The following is a 22,238-nucleotide window of genomic DNA, read 5'->3' as shown; positions in this document are numbered from 1 at the left end:
TACATTTTTATGCTGTAACCAGTAACAACTCGACCAATAGTAGCAAACCCCTTAAAAAGAAAAATAATCAGATCTATGCAGCTTTGGCTGGCTTGATAAGATATAAATAGCAATCAAAAACAAACAATTAACCAAATTGTTTAACAAGGTGTATTGTTGACCTGAATAGTTCTTCATAATGTGATGAAAGTAAAATAAAATTATACACCATGTTATGAATAAGGTATTCACGTTTTGTATTATAAAGTACTAAATTAAGACCAGCACATATGTAAACATAATGTCATCGTTTTCAGTTTATACTGAAATAACGATTATCAGGCCATTTTTCCCTCTTGTACTTCAACAAAAATGACTATACTTGTACAATTGTCTATCATGTGATCTGCACAACTATATACCTGTACCTCTATACATAAACACACACATATTTCAAAAATTACGTACTAATAAACGACACCATATTGAGAATACTGTATATAGGAAACAAGGGCGACACAACGCAACAACAAAAATAGGTTTATTTTAATGTTACTTAACAGAGCACGACTGAAGAACATAATAAAGAATCAGCTCGAATATTCAAGTAAATTTAGCTAACGATGACAACCATTTCAAATGAAAACTAGACGAAAACACATTTTACACTGAAATAAAGCCAATATATTACACTGCTGCACAAATGTGAGAAGGAATAGGGAAATCATTAGATTCTGCCCACCCCTAGCCCCCAAATATACACATAGTATTTTGGCTTTATCTCATTCATGGTTTAAAGAAGACATGCTTTCAATATTTCAATATCACACGTTTCGGGATCAATAGAGTCCAGAGCTGCTGGTTCCTCTCCGCCTAGGTCCCAAGAGCCAAACTTGTGATCAATGCTAAAAAATCCTCACAAGTTAGGGTCTCAGGGACTAGGAAAAGTCCAGGATCATGGTGTCTGTTTCCTCCTTAAAGTTACAGAAGCGAAAGGTACTATTCGTTTTCCTATCATGGACGATCAACAGATACACAGCAGATACACAAAAACATTTCAGGAAATATATCGCAACAAGACGATCCATTTATAAGCCTGTGTGACACAAAAAGAAAAACAACAACAAAAACATTCAGAATGTACAAAGCATCTATTATTTCTTTTCAAATAAGCCTCAGTATCATCACTTAGGTAAATCTACAGCAGCTAGACCAGTATCCTGTTGCTGGCTTGGGCCCTAGGACAAGAATGGCTTTGAACGTCTCTCCTCAAGATGCAGGAACATGAGAGGAGGAGGAAAAGCAGTCTTTTTTTTTTTTTAAATCTTAATGAAACGTGATGAGCTGAAAATACTTTTCCTTAAAAAACGCACATGGGTGAAGCCAGGAACCGGCATGCACAAGTTTTTTGTTTAAAAAAAATGCTGTTTATACAGGAAGAGAAGGACGACAAAGTAAGAAAAATTTTCGATCACCAGGGGGCTTTTCGTTGGCTCTGTATTAAAGAGGTATACCAATATCCCAGCAGCATATTCATAAAGACAGGATCAGGTCTCAGAACCAAAAATACCATTTCCAGGGGGGAAAAAAGTAAATTCCTTGCTGCTTTCTCCCCCAAAAATAAAATAGTCAGGCCTGAATAGATCTTGTTGGTTTCACTAATATAAAAACAAAAACATCAAAAAATTGTTTATAGTAAAAATCCAAATTGATCTCATCTTCTTCTTGTTTCCGGGATTTTTCTGTGTTTAAAATGAGAATAAAGATAGAAAAAACAGAGTTAGTCATAAATGACACATAAATATCGATAGATGAACAAAGGTGAATCAGTTTGCACAAGAAACAACAAATAAAAAGGAAGAAATCCTCTAAAAATCAGTCATTTTCACCTAACAGTCATTTTGACACAAAGCATTTCTTTTCTCAGTTGATTAAAAGCACTGCAGTTATTAACATATCCTTAAATAGAGGGGGTAAAAAAAAGGAGACAAAAGATCTGTCTGAAATAAGTCGCCTTTATCCAGTTATCAAGCCATTCTGTCTCTTATCTTAAAATGGTTTTACATGCAATATTTGAACACAGGCTACAGATGAACAATTAGCATGAAAAATCTGTGCCCTCCGCAGATATGGCATTAACATAATTACATCCCCCCCTGTCTCCCCCCCCCCCCTCACCCCCCATACCCCCCCACCCCAAAGGCAGAGACCCATCCTCCTAGGAGAATACATCTGATGCTCCAAAGATTGAAATCAGTCATGTTTTTAGTAGCTGGGAGACATACCTGTACTCCTCAGTGGCAGGATAGCTTTTACCTTCCCCTCCACGCACACAGACACGCAGACAGACAGACACACACTTGCAGACACGCATAGACACACACACACACACACTCACAGGAGGGGGAAAAGAAAAAAAACCACAAGGCAAAGCAGTGGATGCTGACTCAGAACAGTTGTGTTTGGAGGGGGTGCGACCGGCTGGTGTTTTCTCTGCACTCATCATTTACATTAACTCACTCTCTCGCAGCCACCCTTTCCTCGACCTGCAGAAATGCAGCATTTTCCTGACGCCGACATCTCAACCCCTGCAGGTCAGACGTCGGGTGCAAGGAGAAGCACACAATACAAGATCTCAGCCTCACTTAAAAGATCGCCTTCTGATCCTCCAGCATGATCTTCCGGGGTGCCACCACCTGCCCACCTCCTCTCTTCTGGTTTATTTGATATCTTTTGGGGGATTTAAAAGAACAAAAAAAAAAAAAAAAAGCCTGAGGTTTATTAATAAGCCAGCTTGCCAACTGGTCTTCCCTGTACCTTTTCAAAAATGCCTGTAGTCCCCACCCTTCTGTAACCCCCCCCCCCCTCCTCCCCCAAATCGATAAGTACGATCTCCCACGGCAGTGGTGGAAACAGGCTATGACACACACAGACTTTCATCCTTCAGTTTCGCAGGGCTGAAGAATAGCAAGCGAGCCATCCCCAGCCAGCCACGCACGTGACGTGGAGAGAGACATAATGCCAGCAATTCTTTTACGGTCTTAAGAGTTTATTCTACGCCTTTGCAGGTCCCTCTTCCCTCCTCGCTGAACAAATGCTTTGTGGAAACAATGCTCGCCTATAGTCCAGGCTGCCAAACAATGCCATGATCAAGCATTTTTACCACAGCGCTGTCAAGAAATCAAACTTGCTGCTTTCAATCACGCTACAGCTTCTGGGGCAATGAAGTGGCTATTTTCTTCTCAGATCTAACCAGCTGATTTCTTTTTGTTTTTTTTTTATGCAACTTCAGAACACCTATAAGGACCAGCTTTCAGCAGCAGAAGGGAGCGCAATAAATTAAACGGTCCTTTGCACACAGGATGATGCTGGGGACTTAGAGGAGGTTTCATTAACGCACACATAAATAAAACATCAGCCTATGTCAAATGCCTGGAATCCGCAGCACTGCTGGGCTCCAGCTAACAACCTGCTAACGCATCTCTGTACATGAGCCCTCTTTGTTCTGAGAATCCACAACACACCTATCTCCCTACAGAGCTGCAGTTAAAGGCTGTTCCTCCAGACGCGGTTCCTCTGTTCACTTAGTAATATTAAGAACAAAGAGGAGACAGCTAACATAGGCGCAGAGGATAACCGAACGTCGTCTCACGGTATACAAAAATGTCACGTTTTTAAAAAAATCCCAGCATGCATTGCGATGCGGCAGCACTACCGTAAAGAAACCTACTGCTGCAAAAATAAATCACCTTAGAAAAATAAAATCTGTAAATTTAGGCAATTTTATTACTGAGGGATCAGGTAAAAATAATAATAGAAAATAATCTATAGTTTAAAAAAAAATTATACAAAATAAAATAATTCCGAAACATGCAAGCAACTATATGTCACAGAAACAAATGCATGCAGCAAATGATCGCCCAAAGCAGTGACAAGGATGCCAGGGTGTGTTTAATAATATACGTACATCAGACAGACATCACCTCTCAAGGTTCTTTTTCTGCTCCAGCATCCCTTCCTTTGTGCCTTTTTTTACATCTCTCTACTTTTTGCAACAATGCTTTGGTCATATAAATGACATGACCTCACTGAAACGATCAGATACAAATAATAAGGAATAAAACACACACAAAGTAACCCACTGCTTTTAAAAAAACTGAACATGCACTCTCAGCCAAACTACCTCCTGGTACACCATTGTGGACAGCCTCTTAGTACTGATTCCTGCTCCGCCAATCAGAGAAGGCCCATGCAAATACTGAACAGGTCTGTGCACCAGCCCAATGTCTGGCACTGTATGGAATGAAAGGCAATGGTTAAGCACTGTATATATAACCTAGTGATTCAGAAGCCACAGAACCCTTTCAATGCTACCAGGCGAGCACATCGAAAGCATTGCAGGTCTCTTCCCATCGCTACAGGCAAAAGGGTTGCAAGGACTCCGGATATTTTCATGAGAATGAAACTAGACTGTACATTTAAACAATGCGCTGTCACATGACCACCAGGGATGCTGAAAAAAAAGCCTCTAAGGGCTAAGGGACTTTGTGGACCACGTCCAATCAATAATCGTCTGCAGAGAGATGCTGTAATCTATCAACTCAATTACCTTTGGTAACATCCATCTGATCTTATGGTCTTCTGCAAACATTTAACCCCTGAATTATTGTCTGTTTCCTATAAAGTAGAAACTGTTTGAGATCAGTGAATTGTTAAAAAAAAATCAATTTTACTACCAGTTTCTTCCCAAAAAATGTAGGCAAGTTGGTACAATATGTCCCATAAAAGAAATAATAAGTGGCTGGAAAAATAAACAAACTAGTCCACTAATCATCATTTAATACACGGGAGGACATATTAAAACCTTTGCAGCCAGAGCCTTCTGTCATGCTGCTCCTACCCTTTGGAAATTCTTGCCACACCCGAACAAGACAACTTCAACCCTGGAAGCGTTTAATTTAAAACCGAAAAGCCACCAGTATAGTGTTGGATTTAATGGGAATACATTTACCTCACAAACCTCTGCATAGTCACTTATGTAGTCCTCATCCAGTGGTCATATTCACCCTTATGCTAGGTACACACCATACAATTTTCTGGCAGATTTACCTGCCAGATCGATTATTTCCAACATGTCCGATCTGCGTTTTGATCATTTTTCCGATCGATTTTCGATTTTCCCATTGATTTTCTGATCTTTTTCATATAAAACTGTGTCCAGTTGGCACACCAGACACTGCACACCCCACAATTCCTGTCAAAAGGGGTACGTGGCGAATGTACCTATGCCAGCTGCCACAACATGAGGGTGGATGATCACTGCCCGATGGTAATAAACTGGCAAGTATCTATTGGCGAGTTCAGTATAGAGAGGGATACAAAGGTAATGGCTGGCATAAAGATTCCTGGCCACAATTTGTAAGTGAGAGACGGGTTTCATCCCTGTCATCTGGGATGGATTTACACTTCAGGAGCTTGTAGGCACAGAGATTCTAGCGCCCTAAACTCCACCCTCAACACAGGCCACACCCCAACACCACCCTTATTTCCGTATATCACAGAGATAAATGTACATGAACCTAGCAGTGGTGTAATTCAAAGACTGGGCATGCCCAGCAAAAGCTTGGAAATGGCCCCCTCTATGTTAATAATACAAATTATATAAATTATAATAATGATATATATGCCTCTAGTTACCTTACAAAATGGGCAACACAGAATTAGGGGCGTTGCTACACACAACTTAGTCACCACCTTACATTGCCTCAAGCCCACCAAGATGAGAAGAGCAGGCAGCAAATAGCAGTGTGTGTGGCCAGAGGGCACAGCTGATCTGCGCTGCAGCTGGTGAGGTGCAGGGACAGAGAGAGGAGAATGCAATACCTACACCGCCCACTATGCTACTCTCACCTTCACAAGAGGCAGTGATTAAGCCTTGGATGCCCCCCCCCCCCCCCCCACCCCAAACTACGTGCCTGTGGCTGCGGGACTGTGGCTGGGTGGTGAGTGAAATCACTCTCAGGCTCTGCTGAGTGAGGAGACATTCGGGAAAGGAGGGGAGCCGCCTCTGCCACATGGCACCTGTAGGCACACGCCTACATTGCCTTATGGTAGTTCCGGCCCTGCTTGACCTCGAATAGCTACTCTTGAACCCTGCAAATGTCTTTATTTCCTGGTTGAGTGCAAACTTCACCCCCCCCCCCCCAATGATGCATCCTGTCCACATGTGGTCCATCTAGGAGGCTGTGCTTATCTTGAAACCTTAGAGTTTCCAAACTTCTCTAGCGGGGTTGAACAGTTCTTCAATGGAAATACACCAGCATAGGTACAAATGAAGGGTTATTGATAAGGGGGGGGGGGGGGGGGGGGGAGGGTAATCCGAACACTTAAATTGAGAAAGGAAACTAAAAACATTCTGGCACAGTGAGCGATAAAAGCCCCATTTTATTTATCGGGGTTTTCATTTTATTTAATCCAGAGATCCCTGGACTTATTTAAGAAAAAAACTTTTGTAGAGGAAGACCGCAGTCACATAACGACTAATATTCTAACATTTTACAATCCCATTATGTTCTGACAATACCCAGAGGTTCTTCTAAATCAGGCATGGGCAAACTTGGCCCGCCAGCTGTTACGGAACTACAAGTCCCACAATGCAGTTGCCATTATGAGTCATGACTTTGGCTGTGAAAACTCCTGCAATGCATTGTGGGACTTGTAGTTCTGTAACAGCTGGAGGGCCAAGTTTGCCCATGCCTGTTCTAAATCAACTCCACATCTTTTGGATCACTTAAAGGAGTTATCAGGGGAAAAATTAAGAAAATAACTGCTACTTACCGGGGGCTTCCTCCAGCCCCAAGCTCCCAGCATGTCCCTCGCCGAAGCTCTCCCCACAGCTGTTCACCGCATCTCGCTCCCGGTCCCCGGCGATGACGGCAGGTCGACCTCCAGGTCAGCCTGTACTCACCACGTGGGCCGCAGCAGACTGCGCGGGTGCAGTAGTTCTGCGCCTGCGCAGTCCGCTCCGGCCCACGTGGCGGTGATTGACAGCGCACAGTGACGTCATCGCCGGGGATCGGGAGCGAGATGCGGTGAACGGCTGTGGTTAGAGCTGTGGTGAGGGACATGCTGGGAGCTTGGGGCTGTAGGGAAGCCCCGGTAAGTAGCACTTATTTTATTCATTTTCCCTGATAACTCCTTTAAGCGCCCCATGGTTTTCCAACCTTAAAGGACAGGTGCAAGGTAATTAAAAAACACAAATATTACTAACAGCCCCAGGCTGGATATAAAATACCCAACAACGTACTTGTTTTACTGCACGTGTTTAACCTTTGTGAATATACACTTATGAGGTATTTATCCCACATTTATTATTATTTAGTATTTATATATCACTGACCTCTTCCGCAGCAATGTACAGAGTTTATTGTCTTGTGACCTAACTGTCCCTTGGTGGGGTTCACAATCTAATCCATACCATAGTCATATTATGCGTGTATCCTGTAGTGTATGTATCGTAGTCTAGGGCCAACTCGGGGGAAGCCAATTAACTTATCTGTTTCGCTTCAGTTTAGAAGAAAAGCAGATTCTGCACCGGTTGCAGCAATCCAAAATTATTTTAATCCAGCAGGTACAGGTTATACATTAGAAGTGAAAGAGGTCGGCCTAACAGCTTCTTCAGAGGCCTTGAAACGGCTGTTAGGCCGACCTCTTTCACTTCTAATGTTTAACCTGTACCTGCTGGATTAAAATAATTTTGGATTGCTGCAACCGGTGCAGAATCTGCTTTTCTTCTAAATTGAAGAGATATTGGATTGTATATAGATGGTGAGCACGGTGCAAGGCTAACCAGGATCCAGCTGCCTTTTCCAGTTGAAGCAACTTTGAATGTCAGTCCCCGCATTTCTTTTTCTGCTTAACTTATATGTATGTTTTTAGGATGTGGGAGGAAACCGGAGTGCCGGTAGAAACCTATGCAGACATGGGAAGAACATACAAACTCTGTGCAGATGGCGCCCTGGCTGTGATTCAAACCGAGGACCCAGTGCTGCAAGGCGAGAGTGCTAACCACTACGACACCATGCTGCCCGTTTGTGATTGACATCAAAAGTGTAAAAATTTACCTCAAGTCCCCCCCCCTCCCGTAAAATGTTTCCTCACCCTGATTTACATTATGAAAGTTATCACTGGTGGTTAGTTCTTTAGTTCTGCCAGGTGATCTCTGTAGAGATGGAAATAGCCGTTATTCCCCATAATGCTATGAGGTTCACAAAGAGCAAACTGTCAGGACCATGGCCCTGACATCACACCGTGGGATGGGTTTCACCACAATATCAGCCATACAGACTCCCTTGATGATCTTTTTGAGAAAAGGTAAAGATTTCTCCTGGGAAAGGGAGTATCAGCTACTGATTGGGATGAAGTTTAATCCTGAGTTAAAGTTCCTCTTTAAATACTGTACAGGTTCCACATGATCTTTCCCAGTGATGATATAATTTATTGCCAATATAAATTCTATTTTTTGGTCCATAAATCCATCATTTCCAGTATGAGCTTTCCAGCACAACATTGGTAACCTTGAAGAGAAGTTATGTTTTGTAGTAGTGATATTACATTTCCCAGAGGCAACATTACTCATTTTCATGATACAGGTTTCATTGAAGCAACATCATTTCTTTTCAGTTACAGTAGGTTTAAAGTGCAACTCCGCTTGTGTTAACAGAAAAGAAAAGCAATCATGCCTAGGTCAACTCTATACATTGCAAGGATTTTAGCAAATGTAATTGCAAACTCTTACCTTATTTGGCTCTGCCTCTATTATAATCAGTCACTAATACTGATACTGAATACTGAACTCATAACTAGGAGTGAAGACTTCTTAAGTCAGTTCCAGGCATACAGCGTATGGTCTGATGCTCCGTTTGCCTGGAAACTGGTCCAATATACCTTATATACGATTCTAGTTTGGCCCGTGCATGCTCAGCCTGTCAGTGACTCCGGTCTGGCGATCATGAAGACACCATGAGCATGGCCAGTGTGGTGTCATGGACATACTAAACATGCATGGACAAAGCATTAATCTGGGTCAAAGGTCGCTGACTCCCTGTAGTCACAGCCTATACCGGGCCAGTATCCAGGCAAATGGAGCATTTTGAGAGTGAACAAAAACCATGGTCAGTCTGGAGATCTTCAGAAAACTATGTAAGGCCTTATTTTCAACCATTTTAGTCACCTTAGTTACTAGTTAAAGTGTAACGGTCAGGCATAAAATCAATTCTTTATATTTATCTGGTAAACAAGTAATAGGATGCAAACCAGGGAATTTAAAAGCTAAAAATCATTCTTATTTTTCTTATCCATAAAACACAATTTCCAAGTTTCCCTGGCTCTTATTTGGTACATCTGCCGCACAAAGGAAGTTGCAGGGCATGCTGGGTTTTCTTTTTTTCCTCCTCTTTTCCCCTCAGACATAACTAAAGCAGCCTGATTGGCTGAAGCCTCTTTCCCTCCTGTTTTCCCCTCCCACACCACTGTTCCTCTCTAATTGGCCAATATTTTTCATGTTGAGAAGCTGAGAAAATCACTTAGAGCTGGGTGGGAGTGTCTAAAGACTGGGAGGAGGGCAGGCAAGGCATACACAATCAGGCAGAGGAGGGTAAGGGAGGAAATTACATCAGGACTGGCTTCAAAACAGCCACAGTTAAAATGGAAAATGCTAAGAAGGATTTTCTCTTTTTTTTCACTATAGAAAAATCACTAAAATAAAAATGTAGGCAGTGCAATACATACGTATGTAGCTGTTTAAGTACAGCGCTCAACACCAGCCTTGGTAAGTCTCAAATTCCCACAACACACTTCCTTGGCATAAATTACATGAACAAGAGTCCAGAGTCCACTCTGAAGTCTGCAATCTCAGGTCTCCAATACAGATAATAGGTATCACGCTCACCAGATTTGATGGCTGACTAGTTACGATCAGCATAGATAGCATATGATAGATGACATCTCACTTTCCTTTAGCCTTCTTCTTGTATGTTCCTCAGAATAGAAAACAGCAGTACATAGCATAATACTGTTTCAAAAGCGGGTACAACACACCTTCACCCATGCAAATGATCACCCGTGTGATATATGGCATATACACCTCAACCCCGGTGCATAAAATTGTTAAGGCTGCGGGCTCACCAGATCTGAACGCTGATCAAATGACAAACCAGCTCTCTGCACATAAACATTCAAGTCCTCTCCTCTGGCAGAATCTTCTCCCCTAATAGACTCAAGGACAAAGTCTCTATAGTGTAATACCGTTTATTAAAATCCGTAAAAACAAAGTAGTGCACTCACATTTTCTGAATAAAATCATGCGCATGTAATCATAACACCGCCGGACGTCCTCTATGCTGCCTGTCTTGCGTCTCCACTCCGTGCTGCGAGGCCACGCCCTACCGGTTTCGTCATATGACTCATCATGAGCCCGATGAGTCATATGACGAAACCGGTAGGGCGTGGCCTCGCAGCACGGAGTGGAGACGCAAGACAGGCAGCATAGAGGACGTCCGGCGGTGTTATGATTACATGCGCATGATTTTATTCAGAAAATGTGAGTGCACTACTTTGTTTTTACGGATTTTAATAAACGGTATTACACTATAGAGACTTTGTCCTTGAGTCTATTAGGGGAGAAGATTCTGCCAGAGGAGAGGACTTGAATGTTTATGTGCAGAGAGCTGGTTTGTCATTTGATCAGCGTTCAGATCTGGTGAGCCCGCAGCCTTAACAATTTTATGCACCGGGGTTGAGGTGTATATGCCATATATCACACGGGTGATCATTTGCATGGGTGAAGGTGTGTTGTACCTGCTTTTGAAACAGTATTATGCTATGTACTGCTGTTTTCTATTCTGAGGAACATACAAGGAGAAGGCTAAAGGAAAGTGAGATGTCATCTATCATATGCTATCTATGCTGATCGTAACTAGTCAGCCATCAAATCTGGTGAGCGTGATACCTATTATCTGTATTGGAGACCTGAGATTGCAGACTTCAGAGTGGACTCTGGACTCTTGTTCATGTAATTTATGCCAAGGAAGTGTGTTGTGGGAATTTGAGACTTACCAAGGCTGGTGTTGAGCGCTGTACTTAAACAGCTACATACTTTGCAGGGTGTCAATACGCACCCAATTGTATAGCGATCCACCTAAATGTATTGTACTGTGAACTTTTGATCCACATAGTTGCATTTCATTGTGAAGCTTTATTAATTGTGTTGAGGAGCGCACATACCACCTGATCTCCAGTGCAATACATACGTTATGTAAGTAGAGCAAGTATTTATCTACCTATATATGCGTTTTTTTCTGAGATAGTATGACTGACAGCTCCTCTTTAAGAGCTGGCTCACACTAATGCTAGGTACACACAATGAGATTTTCTGCCAGATTTACTGTCAGATCGATTATTTCCAACATATCCGATCTAATTTCCGATTTCTGGTTTCAAAACCATTTTCCATAGAAGTGAACGGAAAATCAATAGGAAAGCAATCAGACATGTTGGAAATTATCGATTGGACAGTTAATCAGTAAATCTGCCAGAAAATCTCATAGTGTGCACCTAGCATAACAGGCCAACCACTCCAGGCGGTAATTGAACAGATGAGCCCCTTATGAGCTGTAACCTTGACGAAATGTGTTCGTAAGAGCCTAAGTTGTGACATCATCATGTAAGAAATGGGAGCGCACCCACAACAGTAACGGTCAACCACCGGACTTATCGACGACGTCTTAGTCTGTATGCTGGTAGCGGTGTGCGGAGGGGGGTATCTGCAATACAACAGTACATGGTACGGGAGAGTGTTTATTAAACGGAGGGCAGTTGGCCTCCTTAAAGATTATCACTGTCATTTTTACCTGTTGCCATATTTGTGGCAGCTCCTGCAGTGCAGGCTTATGGACTTTTGGTATGTTTTTAACTTGTTATTTTAATATAGAGGTAATTTTTACTGTACTGGAAGCACGTTCATTATATTTTTGTGAGGTATGCCAGAAATCCAGACAAGTGAAGGAGGACAGGCTCAAGTAGCTGAGTGCCAGAGAGGCGGGACGGGAGGTCTTTGGAATTGGTGGATCCCCCCCCCCCCCTATAGGGAGATGCACGGAGGTGTTGTAACTTTGTGGTGGAGGCTGGCTTAAAGTACCACTGACCTCGTTTTTTAAGTAAAAAGTTTTTAATGCCGTTTTATAATTTCTGCTATGACATAAGAGTCTCAGCACAATCCTTCCCCTTTAGCGCCCCCTCCCCTTTCCCTGCTCTGCTCAGCCACTCTAGGATGGGCTGGGAGGAAGTGTCAGTACTTCCTCCTCTCTGCCCATCCTTAGGCACGCCCCCTCCACTCACCGCTATCAGTTCCTATGTGCACAGCGCTCTGCGGAACTACGCTGTGTGCGATCTTGTGGTAATTTAGCTAATTACCTCAGTACCACACACAGCGCAGCTCTACAGCGTGCTGTGCACATAGGAACTGATAGCGGCGAGTGGAGGGGGCGTGCTTAAGGATGGGCAGAGAGGAGGAAGTACCTACACTCCCTCCCCGCTCATCCTCTACATTCTTCTCCAGTTGAAGATATTAGTTGAGCTGAAATGCTGGGAGGAGGGGGGGCCTTGGAGGGAGTTAAAGGGGTAGGAAGGTGCTGTGATTTATATCGCAGCACAGCTAGTAAAATAACATTAAACAAATGTTATTTTACAGCAAGGTCAGGGGTACTTTAAGGCTGCACTAATATAAGGGACCTGCCTCAAAATTTGGATTTACATGGCATGAGCAGTACTCTAACAGAATTTCATATGAACTGAGGCTCCATAGTAACAAAGACAGAGAGCCACCTGAATATAAACTGTTAACAAGCATGCATTCAAACTGGATGATTTATTGTTAATGTTGATGTTTTATAACTGCTTTTATGTTTTTTGGTTCTATCAATTCTGTTCATCTGATGAGTATATCGCATGCTGGATGTATGCAGGATAGCCCATAGTGGGTGCGAGCGCCGATTACCGATCCTTAAGAGGTAACTGAACTGATAACCACGAAGGATGGTCAATGAGATGCAAACACGTTGATACAGATGTACACAAATTGTGCCTGAAAATATATGTAGCTTGAAAATGGACCAATCAATTTCCACCTTGGCAGTATTTGATTGGTTCATTTCCAAGCCACATGAATTTGCACAAACAATTTGTACAATCTTGGACCAATTTGGAGTTATTTGAATCTCATTGGCCATCACTAATAACCTTTGATCTACCAGTGTAGAAAACAACAACACTGTAAAGTACTAATGAATTGTCAGATAATTTGCGCTCGCAGATGGAATCAGCACTTCTTTTTACACAGCCGCACTGTGAAGATGCTTTGTTCACAATCTTTTGATTTTTGTACTCACTCCTGATTGTGAACAATTGTGGGCTGAAACGATCTGCCGGTCAGATGGGTAAAAGTGACCGAGAACCGTCATTGTCCTTTTCAGGTGTTTCCTTCCATTTTCTCTAACAATAATTGGTCAGTACTTCCTCGTTCATTTTGAACGACTCCCACCTGATGTGTGTACGAAGTTATCCAGCTACAGCACTGGATTCTTCACCATTACAGTGAGAAAAAAAGAAAAAGAAAAAAGGAACATGGCCTAGTTCTATGTAGGATTGGGACTGTCCATATGCAGGTGAAACAATGAACAATTAGAATATCTTGGAAATGTCCTTTTTACTTCAGTACCTGAATTTAAAATGTGAAACTAATATACAAGATATCAACCCTTTGCAGGTAATTTGGATTAATTAGCTGATTAGAGTCGGACACTTGAAGCCTAGAATATTGAACATTTCACAATAATGTAATGATCTGAGATTTTGATTTTGGGGTTCTCATAAGCTGTAAGTCATAATTATAACCAATAATTATAACGAATTAGTCATAATTATAACATGTAATGAGTCTATTTCATATATTAGTTTCACCTTTTAACCACTTTGGCCTATCTGGACGAGCTTCCTCGTCCAGATAGGCACTGCTGCTGCCGCCGGCTGGTGCGCGCGATCAGGCGCACCCCCGCGTGCGCTCCCGCTGCCCGCTGCTAGCCCCTTGATCAGTGAATGGGAATATAATTCCCATTCACCGATCTAACTTCCCCGCAGAAATACTGACGCTTTCTCTCCAGAGAGCGCGGTATTTCTGCCCCCAGGAAACTTCTCCCCAGCATTTTAGTTCCTGGATGCGAGATTGTTCGCATCCAGGACTTTTTTCACTGTGGCCATCTTGTGGCCAAATCGTAAACTGCACCAACATACATTTTTAATAAAAAAAAAATATTATTTTACATTTAAAATTAGCAGTTTCCCTCCCACACCAAAAATTACCCACATACACTTTTTTTATTAAAAAAAATAAATAAAAAATACAATTAAAAACAAAACAAAAACAACATAAATAGTTACCCAAGGATCTGAACTTTTTAAATATGCATGTCAAGAGAATATGTTATTATATTATTTAAAATTATAAGCTTATAAATAGTGATGGACGCAAATTGAAAAAATGCACCTTTATTTCTAAATGAAATATCGGCACCATAAATTGTGATACAGACATCGTTTAAACGGTGTAATAACCGGGACAGATGGGCAAATAAAATACATGAGTTTTAATTACGGTAGCGTATATTAATTTCAAACTATAATGGCCAAAAACTGAAAAATAATGATTTTTTTTTCATTTCTTTCTTAAACTTCCTGTTAAAATAGATTTAGAAAAAAATAATTCTTAGCAAAATGTACTACCCAAAGAAAGCCTAATTAGTGGCGGAAAAAACAAGATATAGATCAATTCATTGTGATAAGTAGCAATAAAGTTATAGGCGAATGAATGGGAGGTGAACGTTGCTCGGATGCATGAGATTTTCGGACTGCGGTGCTGAACCGGTTGGGTTGAATTACTGAAATAAAATGTACTTTTGCACCGTATTCTAATTTTTCAGGTTTCACCTGTACATTTATCTTACGTTCCATGTCACTTTAAATACCTTTTAAAAGGTGAAGGATACAGGGGAAAATATTTAGCCATGATCAGTGTATGTGGACAATTTTGTTTTTTCACAAAATTTTCAGATTTTCACTAAAAAAGAAAACTTTTGCAAAAAATAATTACATTTTCCCAAAAGCGGATTTAAATCAATCAGGCATACGAAAATATATTTTTTGAGTTCAAAAGCATCAATATTTTTTCCTTTACGCCTAAATTTACAATCTGCTTTACATTATTTCCATATATAGTTCATGATCATGACACAAATGAATGAAAAAAGGAGCTGCTGAAACAGTAGGTAGTTCCCCTACCTGATAACAGAGTCTTACTTCAGATCCTTACTCCACTGATCTTCAACTTGAAAATTCAGATTTAGAAAGTGGCAATCTTTTAACCCTTTATCAGCCAATTTATTTAGAGGCTTGCAAGTGCTTCAAGCCAATTTATTTTAGCGCATTTATTTCTTATTTGTTACATTTCCTTGCTTCTAATTAGTACTGATGTGCTGTGTATTTATGGCCACTTGTCACTAGGGGGCAGTGGGAGACAATAACAGAGGACTTCTGCTTTGTTTTTATATTCTCTGCTGTGAAGATGCGCGGAAGAGCCGCCGCCATGAGTCGGGCGGAGGCGGCTCTTTCCGCGCACAGCACGGCATGGCAGAGCGGGGAAAAGCGCGCAGGTCCCCCGTGCAGAGGCACCGCAGAGCGGTGCTGGTGTGGCTGGAACACATAGTCCCTCCAGGTTTAGAGTGACGCGCGCGTGCGCACTCAGGCAGGGAAAATATAGCAGTCAGAAGTAGTCAGCTGACCAGGCTGGTCAGCTGACTCTGGCTCCACTCCTCATTGGTCCAGCACTTAGGGAGGTGCTGGAAGATGTTTGTGTATATATACTGCTAGCTGGTCATTTCCCTGGTGTCTGGCGTTGCGAACACACACGTGGAAGCACTCAGACCTGTAGTCAGATCCTTAAGTGTGCCGGGACCAGCTGGAGCTGCAATCCTACACTTAGCTAGATTCTGTTGATAGCTAAAGTACTAGTTTGATTGTGATTATCTGTTATGACTTTTTGCCTGCCTGACTATCCTCCTGAACTCCGATCTTGTACCTTGATATTTCTGATACTCTGTTGCCGAACCCCGGCTCATCCTTAGACTCTGTTTCTGCCTCCTGATCTTGTACCTCGATATTTCTGATACCCTGTTACCAAACCCTGCCTTTACTTTAGACTCCGCCTTCGCCTACTGTATTTGTACCTTATCTGTCCGTGTGTTAACGACTTGGCTTGTCCGACCTCGAGAACCGACCTCACTGTTGGAGGCGGTTCCCCGTCCTGTTAGTGACACTTCCTCCAGAGTGTCACTTTCAGACAATCCTTCCTACTGTCAGCCTGACTCCTCCCGCCTTGGAGGGTTCAGGTCTTCGGAAGGAATCCGTGCAGTACTCCTTACTGCACTGAGGCCTAGTCCTCTAAGTGTTACTGTTACACCAAACACTACACTCTACTCAGGTGAACAGAGGTTAGCTGGTATATCGGATTATCGGTGATACTGCAGATCACTTATAATCTGGTATACATCTGTATTCCCAGTGATTCTGCAGATCACCGGTAATCAGATCCTCTCTGTGCTTCACCGATCGTTACATCTGCTAGTAGAGAGAGATCAAAGCATTCCAAGAATTTACAGCATTCCAAGAATTTACAGCCAACTGAAGTCAAAAGCAGCGCACTTCTCCCAAACGAGATAATGAAATTGAAGCTTCTAATGAGTTAATGAGACAATCAGTGTTTTTATAACCTACTATAACTCTCCATATAGCCACTTGAGTAACCAAAAGCCTGGTACACACATTCAATTTTGATTTGGCTAATGACTGACCAATTTTACCACTTCCATGTAGTATGAGAGCTTACCTACACAATCTGCTCATAGTATTCAAACTCGGTTGGCTCTCTTACTACATGGAGATGGTAAAATTGGCCAATCATTGGTCTATCAAAATAAAGTGGGTGATCAGCATGACTACAATGCACAAAGGGGTGTCTGCGGGCTTCAGGCAATAGATGTATCGTGGGGAGTTCCTATGGTAAGAAGGGTCACCAATCCTCCAAGTACGTCTAATCCATCCATATGTATCCCATAAGGAACTCAACCTTCAGCGGATTCTTATCCAACGAATTCCATTTATTATAATACTACATCGGTGTATACAGCATAGTATAACCAGCACAACGTTTCGGGCGAAGTGCCCTTTATCAAGTGCTCCACTTGATAAAGGGCACTTCGCCCAAAACGTTGTGCTGGTTATACTATGCTGTATACACCGATGTAGTATCATAATAAATGGAATTCGTTGGATAAGAATCCGCTGAGGGTTGAGTTCCTTATGGGATACATATGGATGGATTGATCAGCATGACTGCCACCTTATGATAAACTCCAGATAAGTTTAGTCACTTTTCATGGTGGCTACAATGGAGATCAGCGGTATTTGTGCCAAGCAGAACCAAGTTTGCTGCTTATTGTGACCATCCCATTAAAGTGGTGACCCTGGCAAACAGCGTGCATGAAATAGGAGCGCGAGGAAAAATGGGTGCCTGTTTTCGTTAATAAAATGATTATTATTAATATCTACCAATATTTTTTTTGTTTCAAACTGTAAATAGTGTAAATTATTGTAATAAAATATCAGTTTATATTCAGGATATTTTACTACAAATTTTCCCAACCCTACCCTTTCACAGAACCCTCCCCCTCTGACACCTAACCCTAAAACACCCCTTCCTGACACCTTACCCTAACCCCCCCCCCCCCCTTCCTGATGCCTAACCTTAAAACCCCCCTTCCTGACGCCTAACCCCAATCCCCCCTTCCTGATACCTAACCTAAAAAACCCCTTCCAGACGCCTAACCCTAAAATTCCCCCTCCTGACACCTAACCCTAAACCCCCCCTTCCTGATCCATAATCCTAAAACCCCCCTTCCTGAGACCTAACCCTAAAATCCCCCTTCCTAATGCCTAAACCCCCTCCCCCATCCTTCTTGACGCCTAACCACAAACCCCCCCTTCTTGATGCCCAACAATAAGGCATCTTTTACTCTATACACTGAAAAACTGATGCATTTTAACTTTCCATAGCAGTGAATTGTGAAAAAGCTTTCAGTTAAAATGCTTATACTGGGAACTGATCCATAGGGAAACATGGGCATTACTTTGAAAACGAGTTGTCCTTTCAGTTATAACTGAGAGCAACTGATTAAAGTGAACCGATGTGATAGTTATATGGAGGCTGCCATATTTATTTCCTATTAAGCAATACCAGCTGCCTGGCTATCCTGATGAGCCTCTACCTGTAATACTTTTAGCCACAGCCCCTGAACAAGCATGCAGCAGATCAGATGTTTCTGACATTATTGTCAGAACTGACAAGATTAGTTGCATGCTTGTTTCTGATTTTATTCAGACATTACTGCAACCAGATAGATTAACAGGGCTGCCAGGCAACTGATATTATTTTAAAGAAAAAAAATATGGCAGCCTCAATATCATTCTCACCTCGGATGCAAAATGACCCTAAAGCCCCTTTTCTTGAGGCTTAACCCTAAACCCCCCTTTCTGATGCCTAACCCGAAAAAACACCTTCTTAACCTTATAATGTTCAAAATGATACATTTCAAAATGATCATTTTAAAAAAATCATAATTTGAAAATACAGCACACTAAGAATGCCAAAAACTATAACATTGTAATATTGAAAATGATAGTTATCACACTCTCAAATTTCTGCTTTGGGTACCTAATAGCCGATATTTGCATTTATTGGGTGCCCAAATCATCCCAAACTTCCTGCTTCCGGCAAACACTCATAAGAAAGAAGATCTTATGAAGGGCCCGTTTCCACTAGCAATTGCTAGAGTTCGCGCTAAACGCTAGCAATTACGATTCAGCAAAGTTCCAAAAATCGCTCCGCGATCGCGCTTAAGTAAAAAACAAATCGTGGTAGTGGAAATTACCTACCGCAATTCCTATATTAGGCAAACCGTAGCGATTTAAAAATCACTAGCGATTTGCGATTTAGCATCGCTGCTAGTGGAAAAGGGCCTGAACTGTGCTCTAACTTTCATAAATCTGGAAACCTGGAGATCGCTAAAAAACTGCCCCTTTTTTTTTTGCTGACCACCACCTAAATAGGTCCCATTGTGCTACAATTGTTGTGCACCCAACGTACCAAAAGGGAAAAAAATAAAAAACAAATAAAAGCTCCAAATGTATTGTGCCAATCAGTAACACACTGACTTACAATAGAGAGTGGTACCTGCATATTTATTACTGAGGTGCTGTCTGCATAACGCTCTGCACGGAATGACTGATGGGAATGTTCATCTCACCGTGCCTCAGCCATCGGCTCCAAATATTTACTGCTAATCCCTAATAGGAGCCTGGGTGCTGCCCAAAGCCGATCACCAAGGCAACGCGGCACATGACAGGCAGCCTCAAAGTACCCAGTCTCCAGGAGTTCTCAGCACATTATCTGTACATGTGAAGAAAGCCAAGAGACACGGGAGAACAGAATATCAATAAATGGTGCGCCTCAACCAATGTTTACACAGAAAACAGAGCGGGAGGAACGCGCCATTTACACACAGTTTTCACACATTCTTCACGGAATTCTGTGACCGGCAGAAGCCCTTCAGCGTGAGAACACTTTCTAACATTTTAAGGACCACAAATGCAATTGATAAACCATCTTTAAAGGCATTTTCAACAAGGCGTAAATGATCTGCTAATGTTATCCAGGGATCTCATTACTTCAGCTTCTCGCAGGATTGCAGATGCTTCCAGAATGTAAAGCAAACCTGAACTAGACAATCTCTGTCATGTTTTACAAGCTTAAAGAGAACCTGAACTGAAAACAAAAAGTCAAAATAACCATACACAGGTCATACTTACCTCCTGTGTAGTCTACTCCTCAATCTCTTTCTTCTCTCCTGCGTCCTGTTTGTGCACTGTGATCAATGGAACTCTCCGTCCTCCATTTTAAAAATGGCCACTAACAGCTTCCTGGTCAGCACACAGTTAAACTGTAATATCCCCCACTTGAGCCATAGGGAAACAGACATTACCTTGCACATTCAGTTGTAACTGGCAGCAGTAGATATATAACTGACAGCAACTGGTATAATTTCAGTCTGACAAAATATTGTCAGAACTGGAAGGGATCACTGTAAGAAGAAAATGGTGAACCTCTGAGAGGAACTGACAGTGAGGTTAGTATAGAATATTCATTTGCAGTTATGTCATGTGTTTATTTTAAATAATTTTCCTCACTTCAAGTTTCCTTTAAAGTAAAATGCCACTCTTACTAGTGTTGCTCTCCCCGGCCTCGTGATCGCGGGTGACCTGTAATCACGAGCTGTTTTTCCTGGTCAAGAGGTCGAATTCCGAATTCATGATAGCTCTCGATTGGGGATTCAGTTTCTGAATGCACTCGTGATCGTGGGCCAAGTCCGGCTGTGATCACAGATTTAGACTATTACCTGAAAACCCTCCAACTTTAGAGGTTAATAGCAAAGCCCCCTTACATGATATAAACTTTGCAGGATATGTTAAGTAGAACAGTGGGAACAATGAGAATTTTTTTTTTGCAAAAGGACTTTATAGTTTTTGGGAAATTCGATTTTAAAGTTTCTGTGGAAAATAGTATACATCTAAATGCAGTAATGCCATTTAATGTATTTACCGCATTTACATGTATACTTTTTCCCCTTGAAACTTCCTTTGAAATTTTTAAAATCTATTTTCTCAAAAACTAAAAGGTCTTTTTGAAAACAAAATTCTTTTTTTTTCCTAGTTTCCACTGTTCTACTGAACATATCTGGCAAATTTGGTGTTTATATCATGTAAAGGGGGCTTTGCTATAAACCTCCAAAGTTGGCGGGTTTTTAATCCCAAATACTTTTTTTCATTTGAAACTTTAAAATAGATTTTCTCAAAACTGTAAGGTCTTTTTTAAAAAAATGCTTTACGTTGTAGCCACTGATCACCTGTATAATCTATGCAATTTTGGTGATTGTAGCATGTATGGGGGCTTTGCTATTAACGTTAAAGTCAAATAATCACGGATTCTACATGTAATCACGGCTAAAATCCAAGTCAAATTCGGAGCACCGATTCAAATCAGGATCACGATCACGGCATATCGGGATTTCAGTTCTGTCGTGACCGTATTTACTCAAATTCGTGATTGGGGGTATCCGAGCATCACTAGCTCTTACTATAAAAAGAAAAAAAAATCTATCCATCAACCTCTTGAGCTATGCCCTGTTTACTGCCCGTTATTCCTGCCAGCGCATAGATTTTAGCTACTCTCGTGGTTCTCGCTATTTGCGCTGCTGTATCATCACTGAAGCCCACTCCTTCTGCTATCATAATGTTAGGCATTAGGAGGGAGGTTAGTGTTAGGCATTAGGAGGGAGGGCTCGGTATACAGAGGCGCCAGAGTAGAGTAAAACTTTTTAAAACCGTTTAAAAGCAGAGGGGGATGTTAGGGTGGACGTCCCTCCCTCTTACAAAAAAATGCGAGCACAACTCAGTGGGTCAAGCAGTAGGTTTGAGCGCCTCTGTGACAGAGGCGCTCAAAACTACTGCTTGACCCACTGAGTTGTGCTCCCATTTTTGCCTGAGGAAGCGGGGTCACGCCCGCGAAACGTGTTGCATTTGTGGAGTTGAATAAATTATTTGTCAATTCTGTTTTATCGAGACTCGAGTGAGTTTTCTTTTTTGTAAGAGGGAGGTAAGTCCACCCTAACATCCCCCTCTGCTTTTAAACGGTTTTAAAACATTTTACTCTACTCTGGTGCCTCTGTATACCGAGCTTTTGCTGATCTTCTAGTCCACCCTGGGTGGAGGGGTGCACCACCATCTACTATCTACAGAGAGCGACTTCTTAACCTGAGTGGGGTCAGGTCCTAATGCTCCCCACCTGCATTTAAAGTGGTTGCCTATGAGTATATACACATAAAATGAGGGAGGTTAGTGTTAGGAATTAGGAGGGAGGTTAGTGTTAGGCTTTAGGAGAGAGGTTAGTGTTAGGCATTAGGAGAGAGGTTAGTATTAGGCATTGGGAGAGAGGTTAGTGTTAGGCATTGGGAGGGAGGTTAGTGTTAGGCATTAGGAGA

At 41.9% G+C, this 22,238-nt stretch overlaps 1 long non-coding RNA gene across 6 annotated transcripts in view; it reads right to left on the bottom strand.

Annotated features, from left to right (window-relative positions):
- Positions 1 to 503: 503 nt before the first annotated feature.
- The window catches only part of LOC137547222 (uncharacterized), a 562,452-nt gene continuing 540,717 nt past the window's right edge, over positions 504 to 22,238 (bottom strand). For all 6 annotated transcript variants that reach the window (XR_011026531.1, XR_011026529.1, XR_011026530.1 and 3 more), the window contains one exon: positions 504 to 1,721. This is a non-coding gene — a long non-coding RNA (uncharacterized lncRNA). The remainder of the gene's footprint in view (positions 1,722 to 22,238) is intronic.

Source organism: Hyperolius riggenbachi, chromosome 2 (genome assembly GCF_040937935.1).
Source record: "Hyperolius riggenbachi isolate aHypRig1 chromosome 2, aHypRig1.pri, whole genome shotgun sequence".
Classification (NCBI taxonomy): domain Eukaryota; kingdom Metazoa; phylum Chordata; class Amphibia; order Anura; family Hyperoliidae; genus Hyperolius; species Hyperolius riggenbachi.
This window is presented reverse-complemented; position numbering and strand designations above follow the sequence as displayed.